At 43.7% G+C, this 14883-nt stretch overlaps 1 protein-coding gene across 3 annotated transcripts in view; it reads left to right on the plus strand.

The window, feature by feature from the left end:
- Positions 1-14883, plus strand: part of SEMA5A (semaphorin 5A) — a 417033-nt gene that overhangs the window by 320210 nt on the left and 81940 nt on the right. The window lies entirely within an intron of this gene.

Here is a 14883-nt window from a genome sequence, read left to right on the forward strand (position 1 = left end):
CGTGTGTGCGTGTGTATGTGTGTTTCACATATTGTCACACGCTCTAGCTACTCTCTCTCTCTCTCTATATATATATATATATATATATATATATATATATAAAATGATATGAAGTGTGAGTCCTCTTGCCCCAGAGCTAATCCCCCCAGAAGGAGCCAAGGGGCGCCCCCTTTCTAGGCCAGGCCTCGTAGTCACACTGACCGTCTCGGAGGAGGAAAAGGAAAGGGAAGTCCTGCAGGCACAGGGGACCCAAGTGCCACCACACCCTCCTCACCACCTCGGCCAGTCTGCTCATCGCCGTGGGGCGTCCAGCTGTTGACCAAGCGCTTGACCGCCACTTGGAGCCGGGGTATGGCATACATGCCGCTGCCCCCGGGGAGGGCACGGTCTCGAATGTTTTTAGGGATCGATGTTCCTGTTAATCCCTCTCCTCAAAGCAGCGGGTTTGGTGTCAAAATGGGCACTTGGCCACATCGCTCCTGAACACCGTACACAGGTCACCCCCTTTCTCAGGCAAGGCACCCAAAGGCGCCAGTGCCGGGCTCAGGGGCGGGGGGTCGCCTTGCACACCTGCTCATGCCATTTCTTAACCCGGAAACTAAAGCAGTTTGAACCTCACTCTCTCATCCAACACATGCAAATCGCTGTAGGATCAGACGGATGATGTGTACACTGTAACATTTAGAGAACTTTGTAAAGTGGGTGTCCTTATGTAGAAGGAAGGTCCTAATGTAGAAGGAAGGTTTTGTGAATAGTAAAAATTATTACAGTATCCCCTTCTGGGCGATTCTAGAAAACGATGCCTCCTTTGGTATCAGAGTGTTGAGAAGTAGCATCAGGGACCTGCCAGCCAATGAAACGGTTTGTGCATATTAACGTCAAATAGTGATATTTATTAACAACTGTCTTTCATATGGCACCTTGCCCCTGACTTTAACCAATGGCTGCTTAAAATTTGTTTGGATTTGTGTCCTGTGCAGGACTGACTTACCTTAGGGCGGGAATTAACCTGCCCAGTTGCTGATGGCCCAGTGAGTGACAGGGAAGGTTGAGGTCTTGCCAAGAGGCATGTCGCAAGGTGGAGTACAGTTAGAAGAGCCGCGGTCTCGCATCTCCATCCCGGTGAGCTCCGAGTTCGGTGACTTCTTTGGGGGCGTGACACAGGCTGACATGCAGGAAGACACAGGTCTGCGCTCTATGTCGAGGGATCTGGAGCCAGAATGGGAGTGTGTGGGTTGCAAAGCATGGGGCCTTCTGTCACTGAACCCGGGTGACAGCTCAGCGCCCTGCAGGCTTGGAAGCTAAGTTCTGCCTGGTATCGGGGAAGCCGGGGGTCATCATGCCCCCTCTCGCTTCCTCTGCAGCTGTACTCCACGCCCGGCCGTGAATCCCCAGGAGCCCGCTGCCACCAGGCACGGGGCCAGGGAGGAGCCCACAGTCCCCTTTCTGTCAAGGAGAATAAGGCCACTTGTCTGTTCTCACCCGGCCCCGGGGGGAGGAGATTTTGTGGTGACATGCAGAGCTGAATCTCCCTGCTGTTTACTTGTCCCCACGCTCAGGGGAAGCAGTGAGAGATTGTAACTTCGCTGTAAGCTGATAGGCGGTGGCCTCCGTGTGCCCACCCTCGGCGTGGGCGAGTACCGGTTGACCCTTCAACACTCCAGCTGCGAAAAGAAATTCTAAAGATTTTACCTTAAGAGTTTCCCTGGATTTTTTCTGTTTCTCTGCCATCTTCCTCCTGTAGAAAGACAGGAAACCTCCCTAGTTTAAATTAACTAGAGAAAATCCGTTGTAGGAAACTAGTATCTACAGATCAAATCGTTTTTTTTTTTTATGAATTCTGGGGGAAACGTGTTTTTTTTTCTTTGACAAAAACAATTTTAATTTGTTAAAAATTTGCCTAAAGAAGTACATTAAATAGGAACAGGATAGCAACTAAGAAGTAGATACTACTTATAGGTAGCATATAGGTCATTTTATTTGTTACTAGTAAATCAATTTTAGAAATAATTTTTTAAATAAATGTATTTATTTATTTATTTTAATTCGTTTTGAAGCGCTCAAGAGGAGAAACTGAGATTGGAACTAAGTTATCTGTCTCCTTCCAAATCATATGTGCATTGTTCATTTTCTGGAGTGTCTGCATTTCAAAGGCCACGCACAGTTTGATGTCTATTAAACTGTCTATAAATGGTAACAGTTGCTCGAATTCCACAGGCTTCTTTCTAGATTTTACCGCCACTCCATCATTGAATCACCTTAACCATATACCGCGAAAGGAAAGTTGTGTATTGTCTCCATTTTTCAAACGAGGAAATGGTGGCTTAGATTTTCGGTGTTGTGCCCAAGGTCACGGTCACATAGTGCGAGGGACATGACCCCCGGTTCAGAGCTGGGACATTCTGCCCCCAAGGCCCAGGCTGTATCTGTGGTTTTTCTGGGCTGGCCCTGGTACAACGAGGACATCGCATTCACGGTACAGTGGGGATGTCACTCAGTGGTTAGATTTCAGCAGGGATGAGCTGCTGGATGTCACTTTGCATATTGTGACTTACTGAGAACCTGAGCTCGTTCGTACTAGGACAGGCTGAACTCAGGTCTCCCGATGACCAGTCGAGGCTTCTTCCCATTCGCTTCGTCTTTATTGTGCATCTGGCAGACCCGGAGGAGGATGACACCCGCTGGTTGCTCTCGGACGTGTCTCCTCCGTTCTCCGGTGGCTCCAGAGGTGACCTGGAGTGTCAGGGGAGGCAGGAAGCCCGCGTGCCTGCCCGGCCATGGTGAGCTCGCTCCGTCACTGGAACAAACAGCGTAGCGTTTATAACTTTGCGCAGCTGTTTTCCCCAGAAAGTTCTTTTGAGAGAACAACTTTTATTAAAAAATATATTTGAGTCAAGTTCGACCTCAAAAAAATAAGTAAAAATAATGTTTTAATTTTAGCATTTTTTGCAAAAGCATTTAATAAATAGCCTGGGGGAATTACATAAATAATACAGCTCATGAGGATGAGGATGGTGGTTACCCCTGGGCCGTGGAGTGTGAGAAGGACTTCCCCTTCTCCCTTTCCCGCTGGACTCTAGAGCAGCGGTCCCCAGCCTTTCTGGCACCGGGGACCGGGGCTCCTGCAAGAATCTAACGCCTAATGATCTGAGGCGGAGCCGAGGCGGTGACGCTGGCGCTGGGGAGCGGCTGCAAATACAGACAGAGCTTCGCTCGCTGGCCCCGCCGTTCACCTCCTGCGGCCTGGTTCCCAACAAGCCTCCGTCCGCAGCCCAGGGTTTGAGGATTCCTGCTCTAGGACGTATTGACACATAAAGCGAATGGACATTTACTGAATTTCAAGGGCACCAGGGATCAGGACAGACCTGGATATGGGTGCAGCATGTGACAGTGGATGGTAGATGAGCTGGAGGCACCCTGTGGGCCGCTCAGAGACCCCTGGGGCAGTGTCGGGCTCCGCATAGCCGTGTGGGGTCTGTGCAGTGGGAAGAAGTCTTCCCAGGGAGGCACAGGGTGGAGCAGCCAGGGGCGGCCGCTGCTGCCTTCCTGCTGGTGCAAATACCAGTGTAAACTCACACCCTTACTCTGGCAGGAAAACAGCCCCTGGCAGAGAGCCGACCGTGTGCCGCTGGCCCTGCTCCGAGGAGGAGGGGATGGCCACAGGGCCTGGGCTGTCACGGCCATGTGTGAAAGCCAGGCCGGTGCTCCGGACCCTCTCCGCCAGGGGGATGCTGCAGACCTCCACTCGGTCTGACGACCACAGCTCCTGGAATCCAAGAAATGGGAAGCTTGCGGGGTGATGGTGGGGGGCACTTCTAATGCACAGTGCGTCATTTTAAGGCTGGGGCATTAATTAGCTCAGTGGGTTGGCAAACTTCCTCCGTAAAGAACCAGACAGAAGCTATGCAGGCTGCACAGGCCGTACGGCTTCTGCGTGACTGCACAGCTCTGTCCTTGGACCCTGGAACCAGCCACAGGGCACAGGGCACGGGCGGGCTGTGTGTCGGTACGGCCGTTCCTCAGGCCAAGGAACACAGCCCGCTTTTACATCAGACAGTTTATATCTTTCATAGACAAAAAAGCCGGAGCAGAAAAGGCGTCGGCTGCTCCTGTCCTGTGTCCCTTTTCCCACAGGATGACACCTAGACAAAAGGGGCCAGATGACGATGTAACATAAGGACCAGGGCACCACGTTGCTGTGGAGCCACTTGGTGCTGCAGCTTAGGGTGTTAGAGCCTGCCACTGTCCCCTGGTGGGGGCGGGGTGGGCCGCGAGCCTCATTCTCCATCGGAATTGGAAGCGATGAGAACTCTGATGACAGCCTCCCCGGAAGACAGGGAGATGGGGTGAAAATGGCCTTGGCCAGCTCCTCATCCCGGAGGGTCACAGGGCCTTCTGCCAAGCTTAGGTCAGCCGTGACTGAGCTTTGCCCTATGTGGGCACATGAAAGTCGCCAGGGTGCCAGGATAGAACATCCCCCTGTGCTGTATTTCAGCTAAACTCTAGGTGGCGGGCTGTCACTCGGTGTCATCACATATGCCTTTCGAATGAGTGTGCGTGCCTTCAGGCATTAGAGATACTGAGTTATATAATTCGGTGCTCAATTATAGACATTATTCTTAAATTACCCAAATTAACCCTGTGCCCTGATATTTTCTGAATAACATCATGTTTTCTACTCTTCTGACACTTAACTCACATATTCATTTTTTTTTTTTCTTACTTGGCACCCACCATAGTTATGAGATCAGTAAACCTATCAGGCTGTAGAGTGAACTCTTTATAGGTGACGGGTGGATCCGAATCAGAGAGTCTCCAAAGAATCATCAGCCACAGAGGAGAAAGGAGAATCCTGAGGGCCACGTGCTGGCAGGCTTCACTCAGCCCCAGGCGCCTCGCGCCCACGGCCTGCATTGTCTGTGCTCCAGGTTCTCCGCAGCCTCGAGCATGGGGCCCGGCCCTGACCAGCTCAGTGAATATTTATGAATTAATAAACAGACACCCTGCCTCTTCCCTCTCCGCTATTTTACTTTATAACCTAAAACAAAACAAAACAAAAAAAGCACCTTAATTCTTGTGATACAGTAAAATTCCCCTTACAAAAAAATGCAATGAGATACAACATTAGCCAAAGAATCGATAACCTTTGGGACTTAGGTGTCTGTTCTGTTTTGTTTTTGCTCCATTATAAAAACTAATCGGGGAGAGAACAGCCGAGACCTGGAAGAATCCTGAGACATGCCTTTTAAATTTTGCTTTGCAGAAATGGAGGGAAAAATGAATCTGTTAAGACAAAGACGTGGGCTGTGTTCGTGAATGGGATCGAGTCAGCCTTCATTCCGTTAGCCTGGGAGAGCGTCATTCAGTTAACGATATCCACACCTCATTAAGAAAATTAGTATGGAAATTAGGACATTTCTTGCTTGAGAGGGCAAAGTTTTAAAAGGTGGAGTTAATTGGCTGGCACTTTTATTAATTAAATGTTCTCTAAGGACAGCCTCTGACTGACGGGAGAAACACACAACTTCTAGAGAGAAATGGCCGGATCCCCACGACGTGCATTCGATTACGAATCACATAAACAGTCGGAAAGACATTTTGACAAGTACCCAGCTTACAAACTAAATATTCTCCCTTCAAAATGAATTTAATATTTTCCAAATCTCGGTGTCTTGGGTTTTTGTTTGCGTTGGCTTTGGAGGAGCCTCTAAAGACTGAATTTGATTCATTCCTAATATATTTATTGAACTTAATATGTGCCGAGCACCCAGCCAGGCCCCGAGTGGAAGATGACGGATGAGGCGGCTCTGACCCTGTCTTCATGGGCTCAAAATCTAATGAGAAATTCTGGCATAAATAAAATCCCCGAATATCTATAGCGGACTTGCGCCAAAGGGCCTTGGAGTTGCCTGAGACTTTATCCCAAAATCGATTTATCATTACAGTCTGATCCCGAACTACAGTAGGACCTAATCTCTGAGCCTGACATCCAATTACCTTTTAAGTTATATCTGAATCACAAGCAGTGTTCCAGTCTTAAATTTCCAATAGTAAGGGACTTACTCACCAAGGTATCATATACTTATTCGAGAGATGATTCACTCAGCGGGTTATTCTGAAGCCATCAAATGACAACTATGAAGACATCTGTGTGACGTGATAGAATTTGAAAAAAGGAAGACGTGTATGTCATCATCACAACTGTTTAAAAAAATAGAATTGGCGAAAGACAAAGTTCTTTTACCAACATGTTCATTACGACTTTGAAGAGCACATTGTAAGAGGGGCCCAGGTGGGCTTGGGCTGAAACACGAGGTCTTCCGGCAAAGTCACAGGTTAGCAAGCCCGGGGCCTGGCCAGGTTGAAAAGGACCAGGCAGAACGTGTAGATGTTAGAACATGAACATGCATGAACTTGACCGGTAAATTAAGAGACATAAGTCATGTTACTGTAATAATCAGGGAGGAATTTAGGTGTCGTGGGGCCTGAAGCTTACACCACGTGGGAGGGTTCTCACTGAGGAAGAGGATATCAGGTTATAAATACAGAACGACGAGGGCCAATCACAGGGCCTTACAGGGCCTTGTGAAGTAAAGAGGTAAAAACTCGGGAAGCAAAGCTTCCTTAGCTTCATGGTGAATCCACCTTCGGTGATGCTATAAACAAATATTTTGATTTGGGTAGACAATAAACGCAGAGAAAATATCTGAGCACCATCTAGTAGAGGTGACGCCTAAGGCTGCCCTGCCTTCTGCAATGCCCACTCCCTCCCCCTGCCTGCAAGGTTTGAGTCCATTTTTTTCTTTCCTTCTTCGGTGAAATACTTTGACATGATTATATTACTGTTACAATGTGGAGGATTTTTTCTAAGAACAAGAAGTTGAACTAAAAACAGTCCCTAAAGGGATGGTCATCACTGAGTCCCTGATCACTCTGGAACACACGACTTCAGATTTTTCCTGTCCCATGTGGAAGACAAAACCAAATACAAAAAAAACAAAAGAAGAGATTAAAATAAATCGAACTGCTCTTCTACACGCGTCCTGCCTTCTTTGCCCAGAGGTGCTTCACCCTGCCCCTGGACCACACCGAACGCAAACAGACCTGTCAAGAATTTGCTGTTCTGCCTTTGAGCGGCTCCGCATTCTCTGCGAGGTGCAGAGCCCATCGGGCCAGTTTCTGCTCTGCATTTAATCATTTAATTGGCTCTGGTCTGTCTGGGCGCGAATTTTCAGGCACTTTGTGAGATTCTGTCATGACCGCATTCTGTGTGTGTAGCTGACTGATGTCAGATGTCCCGTCCAACTGGCGGGAGAATCTGTCAGCAGCCATTCAGCAGTCCCCTGTCTCTGGTGAGCAGGTGTCACTCTATCCATGCAAGAGGAGCTGAGATCAGGTGCTGATGGAGGCTGGGCAGGGCCAGGTGTGAGATCCAAGTGCTCACCTTTGCTGCCACCACCAGGTCGGGGAGGGCACCAGAGAATCCACACTCAATGTAGACGCAACACTTGCCCTCATGGTTCTGCTCAGGTGGGTGTGTGCTCTTCGCCCATGATGAGCATCTCTTGGCCTCAGCCTTATCTACTCAGTCTTGGGCAAACTGTTACGTTGGGTGAATTATAAGGAGTCAGAATAATATACTCTTTTTCTCTGGACTTACTGTCCTCTGAGGTTTTATATAAAAACTAAGACATATGTCTTGACAACTTGTGCCTTGCTCAGATGTAACTGTCGACCCTTCAAACTCTCCTGTGACTTCTGATTCTGCCCATTAAACCCTCTTTCAGGGAAGGGCTTCCCTCGAAGAAGCACGAGATGGACAAAGAAGTGATCACACCTCCATTTCTATTCTTGATTGGCCAGGGAGGAGAGGTGGCTGGGAGCGTGGGCTGTGGAGGTACCTCTGCTTACCTCTGTTTTACACAGAGAGAATGTGGATACCGAAAGAGTGAGCTTTTCTCTGAGCGAGGTGACGAGTGATTCCTTTCTTTCCCTGTTGCCACATGGACTCAGCTTTTTCTGGTCCTCACTGCTGGCTCCTGTTGGGCCACGGGTGCTCCCTGTGTCCCCTTTGCCCTGGTTTTGGACCCTGAGTACAACACTGGCCACAGCGGAGGCTGCCTTCCTTAGAGAGCTTCGTCCTGGGGTCAGACTTGATCTTTCCAGAAAGATTTTGTGTCTGTTCTAGAGAAAAGTTCAGGATAATTGAGGCCCACGGGAAGGCCAAGATTAACAGTTCCAGTTTCTGTGCATGATGAGCAAGTGAAACGGGACTGTCTGTATCATGTCGGAAACAATAAATTGCTTATTGCAATTAGTAGATTCCAGAAACACTTTTGTTTTGCTTGTTTCAAATGCCCTCTACCCTTTTCACTATTTGTTTTGACTATTAATTTTCCCGAAATGCTTCACTTGTAAAATTTATTTTATTTATTTGTTTGTTTGTTTATATTAAATTTATTGGGGTGACATTGGTTAATAAAATTATACAGACTTCAAATGTATAATTAAATGATGAGTCATCTGTATATTGCATCGAGTGCTCACCACCCAGAGTCAAATCTCCTCCTGTCACCATCCTATTTTGTCCCCCTTACCCTTCATCTACCCCCTTCCCCACTTCCCTCTGGTAACCAGTAAACTGTTGTCTGTGACTATGAGTTTTTGTTTGTCTTGTTCATTCAATGCTTTCAGCTTTATGTGCCACTTATGAGTGAAATCATATGGTTCTCAACTTTTTCTCTGACTTATTTCACTTAGCATGATAATCTCAAGATCTATCCATGTCTTCACACATAGCATTATTTTATCTCTTCTTATGGCTGAATAACATGCTATTGGATATATGTCCTCATCTTCTTTGTCCAGTCCTCTCTCAAAGGACACTTCAGTCGTTTCCATGTCTTGGCCACTGTGACTAATGCTGCAATGAGCACAGAGGTGCATATATCTTTACAGATAAATGTTTTCAAATTTTGGGGGTAGATACCCAGGAAAGGGATTGCTGGGTCATACGGTAATTCTATTCTGAATTTTTTGAGGAATATACATACTGTTTTCCATGGCGGCTGTACCAATTCACATTCCCAGCAGCAGTGTATGAGAGTTCCTTTTTCCCACAACCTCTCCAACACTTACTACTTGTCCCGTTGATGACAGCCATTCTAACACGCGTGAGGTGGTATCTCATCATGGTTTCAATTAATATTTCCTTAATAGTTCATGAAATTGAGCATCTTCTCATATGTCTGTTGACCATTTGTGTGTCTTCTTGGGAGAAGTGTCTGTTCAGGTCCTCTGCCCATTTTTTAATTGGGTTATTTGTATTTTTGTTGTTGAGCTGTATGAGTTATTTATATGTTTTGGATGTTAGCCCATAATCGGGGTTCTCGTTTGCAAATTCCTTCTCCCATTGGGTTGGTTGCCTCTTTATTTCGTTGATGGTTTCTCTTGCTGTGCAGAAGCTTTTTAGTTTGGTATCATCTGTTCATTTATTTCTGCTTTCACGCCCCTTGTCTTGGAGCTCAAATTCATAAAATTCTCCCTAAAAGCAAGGTCCACGAGTTTAGTACCTATGTTTTCTTATACGCAATTTATTGTTTTAGATCTTATGTTTTGATCTTTGATCCATTTTGAATGACTTTTGGTGTATAGTGACAGATAACAGTCTAGTTTCATTCTTTTGCATGTGGCTTTCCAATTTTCCCAGCACCATTTATTGAAGAGGCTTTCTTTACTCCACTGTGTTTTTGACTCCTTTGTCGAAAATTATTTGCCCGTATATATGTGGGTTTATTTCTGGGCTCTCAGTTCTGTCTCATTGGTCTTTGTGTCTGTTCTTCTGCTAGTACTATGCTGTTTTGATTATTGTCATTTTGAAGTATAATTTGAAGTCAGGCAGTGTGATACCTCCAATTTCGTCCCTTTTTCTCAGGATTGCTTTGGCTGTTCGGAGTCTTTTTTGATTCCATACAAATCCGATGATTTTTTGTTTTATTTCTTTAAAAAACGCCATTGGTGTTTTGATGGGGATTATATTGAATCTACATAATGCTTTGGGTAATATGGTCATTTTAACTATATTGATTCTTCCAATCTATGAACATAAAATATCTTTCCATTTCTTTGTGTCTTCTTCAACTTCTTTTAATAATATCTTAGAATTTTCGGTGTATATGACCTTCACATCTTTTGTTAAGTTTATTGCTAGATATTTTATTCCTTTTGTCGCAATTGCAAAAGGACTTTTTTTTCTTTGTTTCTTTTTCTGAAATTTTATTGTTAATAGATAAGAATAGAATGAATTTTTAAATACTGATTTTGTATCCTGCAACTTTACTGCATTTGTTCATTGTTTCTAATAGTTTTTGGTGGAGTCTTTAGGGTTTTCTATGTAGAGAATCATGTTATCTGCAAAAAGTGACAGTTTGACTTCTTCATTCCCCATTCAGATGCCTTTTCGTTCTTTCTCTTGCCTGATCGCTCTGGCTAGGACTTGCCATACCATATTGAATAAGAGTGGTGAGATGGGCCTCCTTGTCTTGTGATGTGAAATTTGTATCAATCTCGTTCAGTTTTAAAACACATTTTTCAGGAAAACTTAAAACTTATTATCCACATCATAAGATTTTAACTAAAATCCATTTGCTTGATATTACTGGCAGTACAGGTCAATTATTTAATTTAATATTAAATGAGAACTGAAATGTGAAAAATTCTCATCATATTTAATTGATGTCTTTAATGATAAGCCAATAGTGAATAGTTTTTAATAAGTTAAAAGTTAGTGTCTACTCGAAACACTAGTTCACTAATTTCATCTGCAAATCATAGTATGTAGCATGAATTATTATTAAATTCCTTTAGCAAGTTATATATAATTAGTATAAACATGTATTCTTATTAGTAATTATATCTTTGTTTACTTGGCATATGTCCTAACTTTTAAAAATCCTATTACAGTCGTGTTGTGTTTTAGTTTTTCTTAATCTTTTCTAGTAGATTTTGCTATCTGACACATCCTATACACCACAGCCCAATTTCCCTCGCTTAAGCAAAACCCCAACTTTTTTGCCCATCAATTAACTTCTCGGCAGCATTAAGGAAGCCTCAGTCCAGCCAAGCTGCTCTGCTCAGCTTGCTGATCATCCTGTGTGGACACAACTCCAGGACATCCTTCCGGGGGCCATCTTGACTAGGGATGTGCTTCTCATTCAGCTAAACCTCAGCTTCATTCGAAGGCCGACCTACATGTCCCTCTTCCTGGAACTCCCCTGGCCCACCTCTCTCCGCTCGGGGTCCTGTAGCACTAATGTCTGAACTTGTCACTTAATACTTATCCCTCACTCTGTTGTTGGCGGGCACCAGTCATGAGTGTATTCTTCCTCCCTAACTGGACCGCAAGTCCATTCCTGGTCTTTGTGTCTTAATTACAGGGCAGTGTGCCTTGCACATGCAGTACTTCATCTAAACTTGTAGTTGAGATACTTTGCACCACTTAATGGAATATGTTGTGGTGTCCCACATCGCCCATGGCACTCACAGATTTAGTATTTTTGGTATAGAATGTTTTCATACACCCTAGAAATTGATAACATAATTTGTAGTGTTTAGAGGTTAATTAGAATAACTATATGCATAAAACCTTTTTCTTATTTACTCCATAATATAATTTAATTTTTTTTTTTATTTTATTAGTTTCAAGTATACGGTACATTAGTTAGACATTTGTATAGTTTATAAAATGATCCCCCTAATTGCTCTCTCTCCTCTGACTCTTCACCTAACCGATACATTAATGCTGACTGCGTTCCCTACGCCATGCTCCCCACCCCCGTGACCATTTATCAACTACTAATTTGTACTTCTTAACCCTTCACCCCATTCTCCCAGACCCCCGACTCTCCTCCCCTCTGTCTTTCACTAGGTCGTCCTATAAATTTGTGAGTCTGCTTTTGATCAGTTTGTTCTTTTTGTTCCTTAGATTCCACATATAAGTGAAATCATATGGTATTTATCTTTAATATAATTTAATCCTCTAAACAGTCCTTTGAGGCTAGTGTTATCATCCCGGTTTTATGTAAGGAGGAAGCTGAAGCAAATACATGTTCCAGTCGGATTTACCAATTGAAGGATTTGTGGATCTCTTAGAATGTATTCCTCGGGAAGGTCTAATTATTTTTTCACCTTATTTTTAGTAAGATAATGTTTTTAATGCAGTTCTTAAAAGCAGATTCTGAGTATGTGCTACCATAGTGGGTAGGTATATGATACCTCAGATTGTCAGGAATTAAAGCAAGTTTCATTTGTGACGGATAAATTGATCTATCCCGCTATCATCATAACGAGAGTAGAAATAAACACTGATATTTGCTATGTGCTTTGGACAGTATTTGGGAAGCCCTTTGAAGTTTGCCACACTTACAAGGAAACCCTAAGTCTTAGCGCTCCAGGCCCCGAGGTTCTTCTCAAGCTTCTACCAAACCCTCTGTTTATTCGTTTCTTCACACTGAGTTCCCTCCCACCCGAGCAGGTTCTCCATGCTGATCGCGCTGCCAGCATCTCCTGGTCCTGCGATACGCCGCCAGTGGATGAGTTCATGCATCTCCTTGGTCCCAGTTCCGATGCCAGTCCCAAGTACTCCATGACCCCAGACCCGTCCATCTAAATGGGGGTTCCCCTTTTTGGTTTTTTCTTTGCAACTGGTTGTTGATATTTATCGGTGTAACTGTTTAATGTTTCTTTCCTTTTCTAAAAAGTGAGTTCTTTGGATACAATGACTGTTTGGTTTGCCACAGTACACCCAACACCTTCAAAGTCTAGTTCATTTATGGCAAATGCGCTTGAGTATATTCTGGATAAACGAATGATTGAACACTTTTAACATCCCATGTTTAACGAATCCGTGTTTTTTTTTGTGGCAAAAATTCCTAATATCAAAAGTAAATGGATGTCATGACAATTAGTATGACAGTAACAAGCCAGATAACGTTATCCTCACTTAGACAATCTGACATGCAAGGGGATCATATTCAGAATTAGCTTTAATTTTCCAGAAATACAATAAAAAGATTTTAATAATATACTTATTTTTCCTATTACTTAAATTAGAAAAACGTAATCACCAACTTTCTAATGTAAAGAAAGAGTTTAGATAGATAAAAATGTAGCCTTGTAAAAAGGAAACAGTTTATCCTTCTTCTAGAAGCAAGACTTCTCTCTTACTGTGCATCTAGTTCTACGATGTACTCTCGATAAATGAGTTTTTAAATTATATCTTCGGGTTCTGACCAACATGCTTTTTTTCTTTTTTTTTCCTTTAATTTATTTATTTTAATTAGTTCAAGTATGCAGTACATTGGTTAGACATCTATATAGTTCATAAAACGATCCCCCCAATGTGTTTTCTGAATTCACAAACTCTCAAGTACCAGGGTCATATATCAAATGAGAATAATGTAAGGTTATTAACTGAATCAGGAAAAAAAATATTCAAAAGTTTCATCATACAACGAAAATTATTTCCAAAGTGGAGTAAAGAAAACCCACTCTCGCGATGGCTTCACTAACAGGAGTGAGTGATTTTCCTATGGTCTCTTTCAAAGACCCGCCTTCCAAAACATAATAAATTTTGCTTAAAGTATAATTTAGAAAAAAGGTAAAGCTCATCAGAATTTTGCCCATGTTTTGAAATACTTTGAGCGAAGAAAACATTTACATAAAATTGGTATTTTTAATGAATAGACATGTTTGTAGAGAAGTTTTAATATTTTAAGGGATAAGTTAAGAATATGCAAAACCATCAGCATTTTCAGAAGAAAGAGGTGTTTTGACAGCAGCTTTTCATTTAAAACAGCTTAAAACATTCCGTGTAACCAGTGACATTTTCTGGGTTCTCCCCGTAACTTCGCAAGGGGCCGTCCAGGGCAAAGTGAGGGAGTTGGAGGAATTTTCTCCTTTTTGCAATTTTAATTTATAAATATATAAGTGTGAACAGTCGCTACTTCTGGAGAAGGAAGGCTTTCACGTTACTCTTTATAACCGTTTTGTTTGTCTGTTTGTTTTGCATGAAAGTGTATGTGTCATTGAACGGAAGCCATTGGACTGAGGTGGCTCCAAGGCCTACGTAAGCCAGAGTCAGTGTATCAGAGCCTGAGAAAACGAAACGACCCTGTCGCAAACAGCCAACTAACCACTGTCCCAAATAACACCTGCCCCCAGCTCCTGTGGGTGGAGCCTCGTCACCACTTTGGACTTGGCGCTGCCCTTTCGAATTGGCATATGCAAAGCAGACCCTCGGGAGCTTGAACGTGCCTCTGTTTACCTTTTAACGTGTGCGGGGTCACTTATCGAAAAGTTATAATGAGGTGATGGTGACAGGTAATCGTGTTACACCCCTTGCCCCTTTGGCCGAATTCTGCCGAGAGAAGCACCAGTTTTAACCATTTGTTTGAACTTTTCGGGTGGTCGATAAGTAATAACTGCATAGTAACGTAATAATTTTTTACCTCTCTCGCTTGATTTATTGTCTTTAGACATATCTTCTGCAGCTGCGGGACTTCTTTCTCTGCTTCAGTTTCTTAGTTTTTCAGTGAGAATAAAGGTAGTAGCTATTTGAGGTACTATATATAAGGTTCTAAAAGGTTTCAATGCACGGAGAGAGCTCAAGTTCTTAGAACAATGCTTTGCACGCGGTTAACATATTTGATGTGTTAATTAGCATTATTTCACATCATTAATATTAACGGCATTATTGTTTATACCACCTTGCTGGCCCCGCGCTTGACTATTCGGTAACATAACATATTCTCCCTCCCAACCCTGGGGAGCCATGAAAACTTCATGCCACACTCGCCTGCCTTCGCTCACCTCCACTTCCTGCTT

This window comes from Pteropus medius, unplaced genomic scaffold (genome assembly GCF_902729225.1).
Source record: "Pteropus medius unplaced genomic scaffold, Ma_sr-lr_union100, whole genome shotgun sequence".
Taxonomy (NCBI): Eukaryota; Metazoa; Chordata; class Mammalia; order Chiroptera; family Pteropodidae; genus Pteropus; species Pteropus medius.